A 17,901-nucleotide genomic window follows, 5' to 3' on the forward strand; every position below is an offset into this window, starting at 1 on the left:
TAATATAATTTAATCTATAATATTTATTGATCCCCAAGTGGGGAAATTACAATTTACACTCTGTGTACACTTTGTTAGTAATCACACACAGGCCTGAAATACACACACACACGCTCAGGATCTATTCAAGCACTAATGGAGAGATGTGAGAGTGAGTGGGCTGCCAGCTGGACCAGCGCCTTGAGCGGTTGGGGGGGTATCTGGCAGTTCCCAGGATGTGAAGTGGCATCCAACCACACTCCGTAATTTGGTCCGCATGGGGACTTGAACTGGCGACCCTCCGGTTCCCAACGCAGCTCCCTACATGTGCCAACATTCTATTTTTTACAGTGACATATCTGATTGTAACGGCAAATGTCAGGAAATATGGAGAGGTGCATTAAGACATCTTTTTAAAGCAGATGGACTTTTCCTTAAAGAAGAATTCCAGTCAATTTCAACACGTAGCTCTGTAGTTTGTACATTAGGAGGTCTGTCAGTGGAGAGAGAAATGAAACCAATCGGTGGTGTCTACCCCGTGTTATCCTCCTGCTAGAGTTAGCTCCCAACAGGCTCAAACAGGGACAGTTAGTTTAAACCTGATTTTAGCCTCTAAACAACCAATCAACCTCACTGAATACCAAACTGATTTTCACACGTTCTTTTGCTGCAAAGGTCATACATGTAGCTATGATACAGGAAACATGGTTAGGTGTAGGGATGAGCGAGTACAGCATTATCTGTATCTGTATCTGTTTACCACATGAATTATCTGTATCCGGATCCGTACTCGGACTGGGCGGGGCCTAACCCGGAAGTGGTCAGATTTAACCCGGAAGTGGGTCGGGTGGTCTTGAAATGGGCGGAACTGACAGTTAAAAAAAAAAATCTCCGATGGCAGAGACGCAACTGGAGTTGCATTTAAACCAAGCAGCATGTCTGAAACCCACGTTCACCAGAAATCTACTGGTTACTATGTAAGGACTACAAACCCCACGTTCACCAGAAATCTACTGGTTACTATGTAAGGACTACAAACCCCATGTTCACCAGAAATCTACTGGTTACTATGTAAGGACTACAAACCCCACGTTCACCAGAAATCTACTGGTTACTATGTAAGGACTACAAACCCCACGTTCACCAGAAATCTACTGGTTACTATGTAAGGACTACAAACCGAAGTTAAAAACAAACCTGAAGCTGAAGAAACCCTAAACGTTAACGGAACAGATCCGCAGACCCGATTGACTGACGGAGCAGGAGAGAGCGAGAGAGAGAGCGAGAGAGAGCGCATTTCTCCATGTTCTGTGTGTGTGTGATTGATCCGAGCGTGTTTGTAGGCGGGGGGGCGCTGTGATTATCACAGAACGCTGCGCGGCCAGTTGAGGAGTTTTATTCAATCCGAGCACGGATATTGACTCATATTACTCGGATAATACTTGTACTCGGCAAACGTGCTTTATCCGTACCGGATACTCGTTTCAGCCGGGTACTCGGATCACCCCTACTTAAAAATATTTCGAAATATTCCTAAAAAGTCGTAGTGTAGTATGTCGTAACAAGTCCAAATTTAAAGTTCTTGTTGTAAAACAAGAAGAATCTAAAGTCCTCTGGAGAATGCGGGCATTGATCCCGCTACCTCTCGCATGCTAAGCAAGCGCTCTACCATTTGAGCTAATTCCCCATTTTCAGAAATTGTCATAGTATGTTGAAAAAATTCATAAAAGTCATAGTATAGTATGTCAAAAAATTCATAAAAAGTCATACTATAGTAGGTCAAAATATTTATAAAAAGTCATAGTATAGTATGTCAAAAAATTCATAAAAGTCATAGTATAATATCCCTAAAAAGTTGTAGTATAGTATGTCGTAACAAGTCCAAATTTATAGTTCTTGTTGTAAAGCAAGAAGAATCTAAAGTCCTCTGAAGAATGCGGGCATTAATCCCACTACCTCTTGCATGCAAAGCAAGCGCTCTACCATTTGAGCTAATTCCCCCTTTTCAAAAAAATCCGTACCGGATACTCGTTTCAGCCGGATACTCGGATCACCCCTAATATACACATCAACTTTCTTTTTGATTTATCATCACTATTCATTATGACATCATCACTATTCATTATGACATCATCACTATTCATTATGACATCAACTTTCTTTTGAATAAATGCATATACACATCAACTTTCTTTTAGATTAATGCATATACACATCAACTTCCATTGATATTAAAGCATACACACATCAACTTGTATCATGTGCTATATTATTCTTTATTATATTTAGTTTGTTAGTATTTTTTGCATTGTCAGTTTTGTTTGTGAATTTATATATGATATATTTGTGAGTAATTTTTGTTGTGTTTATTGTCTTTTGGATGTATTGTTTGGACCCCAGGAAGACTAGCTGTCGTCTTGGCGTCAGCTAATGGGGATCCTTTGAAATAAACAAATAAACAAATAAACATTGATATTATTGCATATACCCAACAACTTTCTTTGATTTTAATGCATATACTCATCAACTTTGTTTTAGATTAATGCATATACACATCAACTTTCTTTTAGATTAATGCATATACACATCAACTTTCTTGTAGATCTATCATCACCATTCATCATGTCATCAACTTTCTTTTAGATAAATGCATATACACATCAACTTTCTTTTATTAATGCATATACACATCAACTTTCTTTTTGATTTATGCATAAACACATCAACTTTCTTTTTATTAAATGCATATACACATTAATTATGTCATCATCACAATTCATTATGACATCAACTTTCTTTTAGATCAATGCGTATACACATCAACTTTTGTGTAGATTAATGCATTTACACATCAACTTTCTTTTTAATAAATGCATAAACACATCATTACAATTTTAGCATTTTCTGGGACCGCAGACATCTTTTTAAAGCAGATGGACTTTTCCTTAAAGGAGAGTTCCAGTCAATTTCAACACGTAGCTCTGTAGTTTGTACATTAGGAGGTCTGTCAGTGGAGAGAGAAATGAAACCAATCGGTGGTGTCTACCCCGTGTTATCCTCCTGCTAGAGTTAGCACCCAACAGCCTTAAACAGGGACAGTTAGTTTAAACCTGTTTTTATCACTCCAAATCCCCTTTGTGAAAACAAGGACGAGGAGTGAAACACTGACGCACACACACACGCACACACAGTTTATATTGTCATTTTGCCAATGTTCGCACACACATGCATGCACGCACACACATACACACACATCAACTTTCTTTTGGATTAATGCATATACACATCAACCTTCTTTTAGATTAATGCATATACAGATCAACTTTCTTTTAAGCTGCAGTTCTAGAACAAGAGGTTGAAGTTTTAGAATTTGAACATGCATTGTCACCAGACTTTAGTTTGATCTGAGGAACAGGAGGTCAGCACAGGCCATGATCGTAGAATGCAGGCACATTTTAGTCTGGTAAATTACAGGGATTTTTACACTGGGATGGAACTGCTAATCTTGCGATTGACAGCCGATTCACCCCAATACAGCCACCTGCTACTGTGCAGAACTCAGGGATTCCCACTCTCTAAAACTTCACCGCTTGAACCCACGACCCTGAGATTAAGAGTCTCATGCTCTACCGACTGAGCTAGCCAGGCACTTCTCAAGCTTTGAGTTGCGGTCCAAACATTTTACTTAAACGTTCTGAAATGTTACAGTTCTAGAATGTTAGGTTGAAGTTCTAGAATGTTAGCTTTAAATTCTAGAATGTTAAGCTGCAGTTCTTTCGAAGAAGTCAAGTCTTTTGGGGGGGGGGGGGGGGGGCGGTTTAAATGTGTGGGAGTGTTAATGGTCGGGTTGAATATGTTTGTATGAAGAAGTACGTTGTTTTGTTTCAATACACGTTGTGAAACTCATATCAATAATAAAAGAATACAAGAATAAAAGTTACAGTGCAGCAAACTAAACTCCAAAACTAATTTTCAAAATACAATAATACACTAACACAACACGCTATGTCTTACAAAACAATGCAAACATATTCCAAATCAAATAATTATTCCAAACACTAACACATGTTCTCCTCCAACAGGAACTATTAGGCAATCATAACACAATGATAAATAAACACTCATCAGCTGACATTACAGAAACTACATTATTTTAGATGTGTCAGGTATGCATTTATACAATAGACATTATATTGCATTGTGTTTTGCACATGCATTTTATTTCTTTTGTTGAAAAACTTCAATACCAATTTTCGCCAAGTTGAAGCCAGCCTCGTCAACATAGATAATTTCATGTGGGACTTGATTGGCCTCCAACTCCATGACTCTCTGAAAGAAATTAGACACAGTGTATGTAACTGCTGTGCTGTACTGTATATCTACTGTATGTCCTCATGTACTCCAGGTTTATAGAGTAGTTTACAGTAATGACTGTATTGGATAACCTTACCTGGACGTATTGGTGACGGAGTTCTTTGATGCGTTCACTGTTCCTTTCAAAAGGAACTTTGTGTAGTTGTTTCATTCGGACTCTGTGTTTAGCTAGAGTCCGAGAAATGGATGTTGTGCTGATTGCTGCAATGTTCCCAAAGACAAGGTTGTCCTCTACAACTCTGGACTGAATGTCCTTCAGTTTTATTTCATTTTCAGCAATCACCATGTTGACAATAGCAAGTTCCTGTTCTTCATCCAGGAGCTTTCCTCTTCCCCCTGAGGGAGGTAGACATTGAATCCTTAGAGAGACACAATGCAGTTACATTATGAGACCAGAGGCATAAAGTCACTCTAATACTGTAAATGGTAATTTTACAGTATTTACACTTTGCTGTAGGAGAAGCAATATCCTACCTGTTGGTTTCTCTGAAAACACGGACAATAGATGCCACTGTGTCCCGGCTGATATTTGGCTGTTCCTCGTTCACCAGCCTTTCTATTCAATTCAATTCAATTCAATTTTATTTATAGTATCAATTTCTGTATGCTAGCCAGTGGTTTATGACATGGTCAATGATAGTAGGTCTTGTTTGATCAGTTACCCTAGCTCTGGTCCTTCTTTGAGCGCCACCACGCATTCTAACTCCTCTTCCTCTACCTTGCCCCACTCCTCTTCCTTGTCCTGGTACTCGTCTTCCTCGCCCTCGTGCAGGCATTTCCTTCTTTCTTTCTTTCTTTCTTTCTTTCTTTCTTTGTGTTGATCTATATTGTTCCTTTTCCACCCAAGACCAGCCCAAAAAATTCACAATATGAATAGTTGTTCACTTTGACTTTAGCATGAAAGGTTAGGTTTAGAGCATTGGTAAATTTGGCAGTAAAAATCTATTGTTTTGGTCTTGTTTGAGATTGTGTGTAAAAGGAGTTTAAGCATTTTAAATTTGTGTTAATTGTATGCATTGTGTGTTAAAGCAACCAGAAATATGTTAATAGTATAGCTTACACATGCGGATGTGGTGCTAACTAAGTTAAGAGTTTTGGAAAATTGTTAAAAGTATTGAAAAATCTGTCATAGCAATTGTTTCAAAAAGAATGTTGATGTGTATTTGCAGTAATGTAAAAGAAAGTTGATGTCATAATGAATTGTGATGATGTCATTATGAATAGTGATGATGACATAATGAATGTGTTTATGCATTAATCAAAAAGAAATTTGATGTGTACATGCATTTATTAAAAAGAAAGTTGATGTGTTTATAAATAAATCAAAAAGAAAGTTGATGTGTTTATGCTTTAATTTCAATGAAAGTTGATGTGTTTATGCTTTAATATTAATGAAAGTTGATGTGAATATAAATTAATCTAAAAGAAAGTTGATGACATAATGAATTTTGATGATAACAAAAGGAATGGTGATGATATAATTAAAAAAAAGTTGATGTGTATATGCATTTATTAAAAAGAAAGTTGATGTCATAATGAATTGTGATGATGACATAATGAATGGTGATGACATAATAAAAAGAAAGTTGATGTGTATATGCATTAATCTAAAAGAAAGATTATGTTTATATGGATTAATCTAAAAGGAAGTTGATGTCATAATGAATTGTGATGATGACATAATGAATGGTGATGATAAATATAAAAGAAAGTTGATGTGTTTATGTATTTATCAAATCAAAATTTGATCAGTTTATGCATAAATCTAAAAGAAAGTCGATGTGTATATGCATTTATTAAGAGAAAGTTGATGTGTATATGCATTTATTAAAAGAAAGTTGATGTCATAATGAATGGTGATGATGATATAATGAATGTTGATGATATAATAAAAAGAAAGTTGATGTGTATATGCATAAATGAAAAAGAAAGTTGATGTGTATATGCATTTATTAAAAAGAAAGTTTATGTGTATATGCATTTATTAAAAAGAAAGTTTATGTCATAATGAATTGTGATGATGTCATAATGAATTGTGATGATGTCATAATGAATGGTGATGATGACATAATGAATGGTGATGATAAATCAAAAAGAAAGTTGATGTGTACAGTATATGCATTAATATTTACGAAAGTGTATTTGTATGATCTAAAAGAATTGTTTATGGGTATATGCATTAATCTAAAAGAAAGTTGATGTGTATATCCATCCATCCATCTTCATCCACTTATCCAATATCGGGTCGCGGGGGTAGCAGCTCCAGTAGGGGACCCCAAACTTCCCTTTCCCGAGCCACATCAACCATGATGTGTTTATGCATTAATCTAAAAGAAAGTTGATGTTTATATGCGCAAATCAAAAAGAAAGTTGATGTGTATCTGCACTAATATCAAAGAAATTTGATGTGTATATGCATTAATATCAAAGAATGTTGATGGTATATGGATTAATATCAATGAAAGATGATGTGTTTATGCTTTAAAGGAAGTGGAACATTGTTCATTTCCACGTGCAAACCTATAGCCTAGTTTGCCATGTGCTCATGTTTTTCACATATCTACAGAATATTCCTAATTCTGGAGTACACAGGTTCCAAAACGTACACCTTTACATACTTTTTGTTGTATGATGATAGATTGTTGAAAGGGATCACATGCTCCTGTGGGTCATGGGGTCAGACCTTCTTCCAGCTTTCTTCTTCCTCCCGTCTCTCAGTAGTTCTAGTCACTGGTTGTTGTTCTACATTTGTAACGATGAAAATGTATATTTAACACAATTACAACAAGATAAAAAAATTCATAGCATGCATTAGTATGCAGGTAACCAGTATAATGTAGGTAACTCTTATATTGTTAGAGTAAACCAGAATGTTATGTGATGTATTAAAAGTTAATCACTATGTCATTATAAAGAGTCCTTAAATAACTTGTTAAAACAATCTTTCAAAGTAAAAAAAAAGGTTTAAGAGGATAGGACAATACATTTTTAAATTTTACTTTTCCTTTCCCCCATAAACCATGGTAGCTATAGACTCAACTCCTAACACCATGTTCTTTGAGTTACACACTCTTTAGCTTAGGTCTCATACACTAAAAAGGATGAACAATATGAAATATCACATTACAGAAAGCAGTAATACTACTGCAAAGTAAGGCACTGGGGAAAATCTTTGCTGGACATCACAATGGTTTTAAGTGGCCAAACCCTGAAGACAAGGCAAAAAACTGCTCTCCATAAATGCTGGAGACACTGAATTTTCCACCAAAACTAGAGCTAAATGTGGGTAACATTGAATTAAATTTACCACACGTCTTTTTTTTAGCTAAAAAAACAACAAAGATACATTTTTCCCTTTCCATCCACCACATTAACGTTACTTAAAGACACTTTTCCTGTCACCCGACATATAAAATGGGTATTTTTTTAAAAATACATAGCCTAAATGTTAACTAGCTAGATTGGCAAAATGTAAAGGTAACGATTTAATGTTAACTTTACCTCCACTAATATAACCGCGCAGCCTATGCTAGGCCTATAATATAGCTGTAATAAGTTTTGCTTAATCATTCTAAAACACTGACAAACCAACCAACAGAATCGGGAACATAACGTTAGCATCAACCGGAGGTAATGTTAGCCAAAATGCAGCAACAGCTAGCTCAAAAACTAGCAGCAACCGACCTTAAACTTCCAGAATATGGGTTACATTGTATTTCAGGCAATTTCAGGCAACGAACAGCGCATGTAAACCGAGTTGTGTTAGCTTTACAGAACGTCGTAATTATTGCTAGCTAATCATGACCACGGGGAAAATGTTAGGCTGGAGCGAGACTACGTTTTCCTTCGGGGGGAGCTAGTTAACAGCTAGCTCTAGCCTAGCTATGACACTGGTCGGTAAACTAACGTCGCCGCTTGCGAAGGCTTATCAGCAGAGATTTTAATGTCACAGAATTAGCAAAGATTGATCTTACCTTAACGCTGCTCCAGCTCTCTCTGAGTAGTGTGTGTGACCGGACTCTGGTGCGCGCGGACCAAAGCGGTCCTCCTTTGATATCCGCTACTTCTTTCAACACCTTTGAAGTATCTACCCGCTATTCTTTACAAGTCGTGAGGTCAGAGGTCAAATATGGCGGTCAAGCATTTATATCCGTAATCCCTTTCTTGTTTGTCTCTACAACTCTCAATAAGTTATTTACAATGCTGAAAAGCATGCCACACTTTTAAATTACCTTCACTGCCAAAAGCATAATAAATCAAATGTAAAATATCTCTATAAAATTAAATAATTTAACTTTATAGAGATATTTAATTCCATGCTTCTATAACATAAACTAACAATTTTATTTAAGTCTGTCTTATTCAACTACAGTAGCATTACTGCTGTTGCTTTACAGCAGACTACCGCAAAGTCAAAAAAATACAGTAAATCACTGTAAATTAAATGTTACCACGCACAATGCAATGCATAATACAGTAATAAACCGGAACAGAAAATAATGGTATTTTACTGGGCATTTTATGGTAAGTAACTGTAGAAATGCAGTAAAGTTGAACAGTGTACCGCAAATTCAAAATGTACAGTAAATCACTGTAAATTAAATGTTAATACCCATAATGCAATGTTTATTACAGTAATGAACCAGAAAATAAAGTTATGGTATTTTACTGGACATTTTGTGGTAACTGTAGAAGTTACAGCAAAGTCTAACAGTGTACGTAGCGTACGTAACTACAGCTCTTATCTAATACCGGACAAATGTCAGAGATCATACAGATCTTTCTGCAGACCTTCTGCCAGCTATATTCCAATTTCCGTACCGGGAGTTGAACCCAGGCAACCTTGATGAAAACAAGGAATCCTAACCGCTGGACCATATGGGAATGACTACTTATTAATAACAGGCATTTCATGAATCAATCCATAGTCTGGCAAAAAAAATTATATATGAAAAGCCGTCTTGGTTCATCTTTCCACTGTTCCTACAATCACCACTCTGGTCTGGTTGGAAACTAAAGGATCTAAACTAAAAGGATGTTCCTCTTTAACTAAAAGGTCTATCTCTGAAGGGATCCATCCCATAATGTTATCACACACTTAGAATAATAATCTTAGTCTGTCAGCAGCAACAACACAACTTTTAGTGGACACTGACTTTACCTTTAAATTAGGAGTTTAAACAGAGACACAACAGGAAGAATAAATCCATCAAATCAAGTCCCCAATAATCAGCATGTGGCCTTGTTTTATTTCAGGTAGTCAGCATGGAGCTGTTCCACATTCCCAGACATTTAAAACAAGTCAATCATTGGCGTTATTCTACGAGTCAGATGAATAAATCAGCTGTTTGCTATTTGAGCTGCTCTGTTTCCTGCTGCTCCGTCATTCTTTAGTGTCCTCTGGAAACAGGTTGCTGTCCTTTATGTTTCTTTTGGATGACATCATCAGTGTCTTTGCTTTAGTCTGAAGAAACTCCAACAGATTTAAAACCACATGCAGTCACAGAAAATACAAACAGGGAATAGAAAATACCAGACAAAGAATATGAAAGGAAAAGTCCCCAAAGTAGGAAAATATAATGTTAATCTACCAAACAACAATAACTGGAGAGCATCCAATTAAACATGGCCGACTTCCAGTATGTCGGTAATGAAGAGAGGAATGTTTGGACATATTACAGATTAATTTTATTTTTATTTAACCTTCATTTAACCAGGAACAATCCCATTGAGCTACAATAACTATTCTTCCAGGGAGTCCTGCCAAGACAGGCGCCAATAAGTTTCATAAAAACATAAAAGACAGGACAATGGTTCCATACTACACCACAAATCTCTATAGATACTACAACACCAACAAGACACTACACTTAACTTAACGCTCTGGGCCCTGAGGCCATTTTTACAGTTTAAATTCCGTCTGGATTTATTTTATTAAAAAGCTTGTAAAAGTACAGTCAAGATATGAACATCATTTTTTTTAGGACAAACTGGGTTATTGGAATATTTGGGTTGCAGTGAGGTCACTTGCATGTTAAAAATGGTTGTGGGGCCTTAAAGATGAATAAATAAATAAATGAATCTTCCAGATATGTATTGATATCACAGACATATAAGTAAAACCTCTAAAACACTTCTCATATGTCTTGGGAGTCACACTGTGAAGAAATAATCATTATAACTTATACAGTTGACAAAATACATGCATTTTTTCCAAAAAAGTCCAGACGTTTTGCTCTCATGACATTTACTTATGCCAATAATAACATAATAATGTCATGTTTATTGATATTACACCCACAGCAATGTTATACAAGCAAATATGTGTCCAAATATTGCATTATTTTGTCTTCCATAGAGTCTATAGGCATTTTTGTCCCCTCTGGCCTTCCATACAAGAGGGGTGCTTTTATCTCCCATATATGGGCATATACTTCCTGAAAAATACACAGGAGAGACAGAGAGAGAGACGTAAGAGCGATAAGCGGCAGAAAATGAGCCAAAACGCGATGAATTATGGATATAAAGTGGACCAATCTTGGATATAACAGTGTGGATTTAAAGCCCAAAGAGGCTGAAGTTCCAGGCTGGATAGAAAATCCCCTGTAGAGGCTAGAAAGACACGGAAAAGACCTCCGTAAAGCCGAAAACGTCAGGATTCAAAGGAAACCAAAAGTGAGTAAATCGCTCGTATGGTTCAAAAGTTATTAAACTATGAATCAGAGGTACTTTTTTACTCGTGGGCGAGTGTCTCGGGCTCAGAGGGTTAAGCTAATGCAGACATACAACTTAAAGGGCACCTTGTTAAAAGAAATTACACTGTTCAGGCAGAGTTGACTTTAAAAGGTTTTAAACTGAATTTGACCTAAAGTCCAAATTTAGACCTTCCACACATTGGTTGTTAAACCATGGACCAAATCGCTGTGTAGTCTCACAATGCTAAAACGTTTAGTGTTCCAACTGTTGGAACAAAGTAATAGCCCTTGAGCAGCCATGCCACGTCAAGGCCCAAATAAGAAAGCAGCCCGGAGACGTACTGTACTGAACATTCCTTTTTCTGTTCATCCTAAAGTCCTTAAACATGTATTTTCTAAATTATAGAAAAGATCACGTGACCGGTGTTTGCAAGGGTTGCTCAGAGCTGAGGCTCCGCATCCTCCTCTGCATTTTACAATAAAAACCAGGACATTCTTTCTCATTCGACGTCAGTCATTTTATTTGTTACCACTGTGACTTAGTGATATGTCTGCAGGCACAAAAAGGTCCTGGAAAAGCAACAAATGTGCTTCAATCAGCAGTCCACAACACGGTAAAGTAAGCATTGACGCAACACATCAGGACAGAGCTTGAGAGGCAGGGAGACAACAGGCAGATAAGAAACCTGCATTGATGACGAGAAGAAATTTGAGTTTAAGCTAGCCAAAATGGAGGACAGATTGAGATACAACAATGTGTGCATTATTGTACTGAAAAAGACGACCCACTGGGATTCCTGCAGAAACAGCTACTGGTTTGGATTCCCTCCTTACAGAACTGGGCCACCATCAACATGGACAGAGCACACAGAATCAACGGCAAGGGTACACTGACACATATGCTGATTTGAAGGTGTCTGAGATACCAGGACCGCCAAGCAATCCTTCAGGGGGCAGCAGGACGGCCCGATTCAGGACTCCAATGCAACGCTGCATTTTAAGCTTGGCTACAGTGCTTTCACCGTCCAACAGCGCCAGGAATGTATAGGAGTACAGCGTAAATTACATGCTAAAGACGTCTCAAACTTTCTTATTTATCCAGCCACCCTGAAAGTAACTGGTGGAGGGAGAATGCTCACATTCACTACAGCCAAGAATGTGGACATGTTCTGTCGGGAGCTGGATAAAGATGATGAAGGGACATCCATGCAGGCGCTTCAGCAGGTGTGGATTAGTGGAGTCTGGAACTCTGTGCAAGGTTGACTTGAGGGCACTGTATGTAAGTTTGGGATCCAAGCTTTAAATGAACATTTAATTATGCTGACCTTTCAATTTATAATCTATATGTATTACTCTCAGTAGGATGGTTTTTCAGTTGTGGACTTTATAATAAAAAACGAATAATTTATGTGAATGTCGGTAACAAACAGTAGAGGGCAGCAATACCCTATTGCAGCAACTAGTCTGCCTAAATCAAAGCAGAAGAATGTGTTTCCTTTGGTAGTGTTTTAATGCAAACACGTTATATTTCCTAATCTTAAATGGTCGTTACTGCTGGTCAGCCTTCAATGAGGAGAGAAGATCAGAATATAAGAACACAGCTATCAGGGCATGAGGAAGAAGAGGAAAACAGCTTGGCTCTGAAACATGTTCACAACGAGGCAGAGTGAATGAGCTGGTGATTTTTAAGGCTACTACTGCGAGAAAACCTTTTCCCGCACTGATCACACCAGTACGGCTTCTCTCCTGTGTGAACACGCCGGTGGCTTTCAAGGTTACCACTCACAGAAAACCTTTTCCCACATTGATCACAGCTGTATGGCTTCTCTCCAGTGTGAATGTGTTGATGTCTTTTTAGTTTATTCTGCACTGTGAAAGCTGCCCCACATTGATCACAGCTGTACGGCTTCTCTCCAGTGTGAATGCGTTGATGTATATTTAGGGTACTCTGTTGTGTGAAAGCTGCCCCACAATGATCACAGTTGTACGGCTTCTCTCCAGTGTGAATGCGTTGATGTGTTTTTAGGTTACACTGTTGTGTGAAAGCTGCCCCACATTGATCACAGTTGTACAACTTCTCTCCAGTGTGACTGCGTTGATGTGTTTTTAGGTAACACTGTTGTGTGAAAACTGATCCACATTGATCACAGCTGTGTAGATTCTCTCCAGTGTGAACTCTCAGATGACTCTTTAAATATCCAGATGTTGAGAAGGATTTCTCACAGTGCTGACAGTGGTGACGTTTGGGTCCCTCTCCTCCCCGTTTCTATAGCAACAGACAAACAGAGAGAGTTAGTGAACAACCTTCTTTAAACCCTGGATTTTCTCTTACTTACAATTTTAACTCTTCATTCAATAATTTATGACAAAATGAAGGAAAATATTGATAACATGTTTTAATGAAAGCAAATGCACTGTTCATGTCCTGAAATATTCTAACTCTTTCAGGCAAACTTCAATAAAACAACTGCAACGCTGTAATGAAACAAGAAAGTGTGGCAGATGATGGTGGACCACCTGAATGCGTAAGCAGTCTACAAATATATGAGCACTTTAAAAGTTAGCAGAAGATAATGTTACTCAGGAAATTATTATTAAGATAAAATAAAAACACTTATCTACAATGCTAGAATATGAAGCATAGCCTACATACCTCCCTCTAACTCTGTCTGTCTCTTGGATTCTGAAATCTAGAAACTATAAAAATAAGGAAATTGATCAACTAAATGTCCACTGTAGACATGACTGTAATAATGTATTCATCAGTTTAAAAACAGCAAAATATAATAGCGTAATGTAATAATATGTATAAAAACCATTGAAGTGTCCTCTCCCCTCACCCCAGGATGGCAGAAGTCTGCTCATTCTGTGAATGGGGGGTGACAAAAACCCCTCCCTCATGACCCTTTTGACCAAGCACCTAAACACTGTTGGAGCTAAACCTTGCTCCGGTCTCAGGGTGTAGTCAATTAGTAGTCAGAATCTCAGATGTTGATGTGTGAATCCTTTTTATTACGTAGAATATTCTAGAGACAAATACAGAGTCAAACTATCCCAGCTCTCCCCCAAATTTGTCTGGCTCTTTGGCTCTTACACCCCTAGATTTATCCACAAAGGGTGGGGTCTCCAGGTCACAGTGATGTGATGTGTTTGTGTGCTTATTCGTTATCTTTTCAGTTGGAATGAGACTGAAAGTTTTTGACCCTCAGTTCAGGACTTGCAAAGCAAAAGATCAGTGAGCTTTTAAAGAGGGACTGAAACCAGACTCAAGATGCGTCCCTAACAATCAATTACTTCCGACACATTTAGGAGAGGCTGGATTATAATGGAATGTACCAGACCACCTTATCTTAGAGATAAGGAGTATTGCAAAACAACTTAATGCATGACCAACATGTCTTCTTTTATATTGAAAAATGCTTTTGCCTTTTGGCTTAAATGTATAATCTATATTGCAACTCACACACAGTGTTTAAACACATATAACATTTTAAATTCCAACGACACACATCCCTACTTGACTATTTCCGGCCATTAAACCTCTCACATATTACCACACAATCATCATGGTACACTTTAACTTTAACATCCTGTATGGCACCACACCCTCTTCTCTCCCTCAAACCTTTACCATAACCTCACAGGGAGGGGGGAAGACTTCTAGCAAGCATAACCTTTTATGCATCAGTGGCCTCCCATTAAACCACTTCCTCAATTGACTGCACACAGCTTCTTTTGCATTGTTGCCAAAATAACTTTAACTGCTGATATTCTATAATCATGTCTACAACAAAAGAAATATCTCAACACAATATGCATTTATGATCATTAAATTAAGAAATCAGAGCCTGTGTTGCCTAGTCTAAGTGTAGGACTAACTACCTGTTTTTAAAACTGCAGAGGACGTTATATATTATCCTTTATCACTGACTCATTTAGCACTGTATCAGCCTTTTCTTATGATCTCAGCAACTGTCATACTATACTCACCAGACTTCTAACAACAATATGACCAGCAGTTTGTTAGTAATCATAGAGGCAACGTCACAGCACAGATGACTGTCACATGGATATTTATTTAAATAATGATCACAATGTTAAATAATATCAGTACTTAACTGAACAGCAGAAGGTTCCTGTTGTATATTAATGCAGGCTAATTATAACAATAAGAAGGTAAAAGCACTGCTGAGTGAACAAAGACTGCAGGATTTATAAATCCTGGCTGTTAGCCTGGTCAGGAGCAGGCTAGCTGTTAGCCTGGCTGTTAGCCTGGTCAGGAGCAGGCTAGCTGTTAGCCTGGCTGTTAGCCTGGTCAGGAGTAGGCTAGCTGTTAGCCTTGTTTATACATCCAGAAACCTTGGAAAACCCCAGCTTAATCCACTATCTAGGTCTTGTGAAACGGCTTCTTAGTTTAGACTGGTTGTTGTGTCCTGAACACTGACCTGAACATGGCTGGTACCAGAGACTGGGCCTGCTGCTGGTCCTCTGGGGACCTGGTTGGTCCACTGCTCCGGGTCCTGGTCCTCCTCCATTCCTCTATTGTACAAAAATCCAGCAGATCTCCACTGTGGCAGCTGTACTCAACTCTGTTGAGTACAAATCAAAGCAGGCAGAGATATACAGATGCTTTCCTCACATCCACAGGGTCTGATACTGGGCTCAGTGTTGGTGTCCACCTAGTCCTGGTCTTCATGGAGGGGGCGTGGGAGGGCGGGGGGGGGGGGGGGGCAAACCAACTCAACCAGTTCTACAATAGCTTTGATTGCCCTGCTTCTGCTGCAATGCATTCATCTAGCAGCAAAAGTACCAAAACACAAGTACTGACTTGAGTTGTGTATGCAGTAAGTGCTACTTGTTGGGGTAGTTTTGCTGACCTCTAAAGTCCAGGATTTCCTCCATAAATAAATGTTTAAAAGGGATATTCTCCTTGGTTACTGGTTGAACAATGCTGAAATGTTTTCTAAGTCATTCCCATTACTCTAACTTTAGCATTGACTTGACTGTTGAATTCAGTAAGTGCTACTTGTTGGGGCAGTTGAACATGACAATGCTACAGACTGTAAATGTAGATGGATGTCATTGTAATCACATTCAGATCATCTCAAATGGAGACATTGATGATTATTTGGTTCATAAGTGCTTCTCTTTGGGGTTGTCTTGGTAGTGAGTTCATCATCAGACACTAACACATGCAGAACAAGTACATTTCACCAGTTGTCCCACAGCTAGCTAAACAAATAAAAGAATGGGGGTTTTGGAATAGATATTCAGCACTAAGTGGTACTTTCTAATGCTGAATGAGCTCTATCTGGAGGAAAAAGGAGTTGCCCCAAAGAAAGTTATTGGACTCTAATTGACCACTCATAGACTGCTGTGGGCATACATTGAGATGATGGTTGTCTATTCATGAAGCCATTCATTACTTACAATAGACAAGACCACTGAAACTTGATCAAAAAGAAGGTGGAGTTGAGTGGAAATGACTGCATTCAGTATTTAAGATGGCACATCTGTGTAAGGAACCACATCCACAACACAACACAACATGCCAGAAGAAACATCTGTACTACTGAGAAGATCATGAGCAACAAAGGTTGCTTACTGTAAGACTTTGACTTTGGTCTAACTCGAGTTTTGGCATTGGATTGATTTTAGTTAGTGCTAATCTATGGGGTTGTTTTTCTGAAAACTGATTCCCAGTATTTATCTAAAGACTTAACAGTAACAGCTATTTTACGTTGTATTACTAGTTGGACAATGCTAAAATCTGTTATAATTCATTCTAGATTGTGTCTCTGGATAAATGCTAGTTTTGCTAAGTCATTCTTATTACTCTAACTTTAGCATTGACTTAACTGTTGAATTCAGTAAGTGCTACTTGTTGGGGTAGTTGAACATGACAATGCTAAATACTAATTGAAGATGGATGTCATTGTAACCACATTCAGATCATCTCAAATGGAGACATTGTTGATTATTGTGTAAATAAGTGCTTCTATTTGGTGTTGTCTTTGTAGTGAGTTTACCATCAGACATATATCTGAACAAATGCAGAGACAGGATATTTCACAATTCTTCCCAACACTAGTAAATGCATTCATCTGGCAGCAGAACTACCCAATCAATAGCACTGACTTGAGTTATGTATGCAGTAAGTGCTACTTGTTGGGGTAGTTTTGCTGACCTCTAAAGTCCAGGATTTCCTCCATAAAGAAATGTTTAAAGGGATATTCTCCTTGGTTACTGGTTGAACAATGCTGAAATGTTTTCTAAGTCATTCCCATTACCCTAACTTTAGCATTGACTTGATTGTTGAATTCAGTAAGTGCTACTTGTTGGGGCAGTTGAACATGACAATGCTACAGACTAACTGAAGATGGATGTCATTGTAATCACATTCAGATCACCTCAAATGGAGACACTGATGATTGTTGTGTTCATAAGTGCTTCTCTCTGGGGTTGTCTTTGTAGTGAGTTATCATCAACATATCTCTGAATAATGCAGAGACAGTCTATTTCACAATTCTTCCCAACACTAGTAAAATGAAATCGTCTGACAGCAAACTACCCAAACACAAGCACTGACTTGAGTCATGTATGCAATAAGTGCTACTTGTTGGGGTAGTTTTGGTGACCTCTGAAGTCCAGGATTTCCTCCAAGAAGAAAGTTTTTAAAAGGATATTCTTCCTGGTTACTGGTTGAACAATGCTAAATGTTATTACTACTACCCTAACTTTAGTATTGACTTGACTGTTGAATTCAGTAAGTGCTACTTGTTGGGGCAGTTGAACATGACAATGCTACAGACTGTAAATGAAGATGGATGTCATTGTTATCACATTCAGATCA

The 17,901-nt window shown here is 37.9% G+C and overlaps 1 non-coding gene across 1 annotated transcript; it reads right to left on the reverse strand.

The window, feature by feature from the left end:
- Positions 1-1,593: 1,593 nt before the first annotated feature.
- trnaa-agc (transfer RNA alanine (anticodon AGC)) lies at positions 1,594-1,666 on the reverse strand. The gene has a single exon. It is a non-coding gene; the product is annotated as a tRNA-Ala (tRNA).
- Positions 1,667-17,901: the final 16,235 nt, after the last annotated feature.

Source organism: Etheostoma spectabile, unplaced genomic scaffold, assembly GCF_008692095.1.
Source record: "Etheostoma spectabile isolate EspeVRDwgs_2016 unplaced genomic scaffold, UIUC_Espe_1.0 scaffold00018899, whole genome shotgun sequence".
Classification (NCBI taxonomy): Eukaryota; Metazoa; Chordata; class Actinopteri; order Perciformes; family Percidae; genus Etheostoma; species Etheostoma spectabile.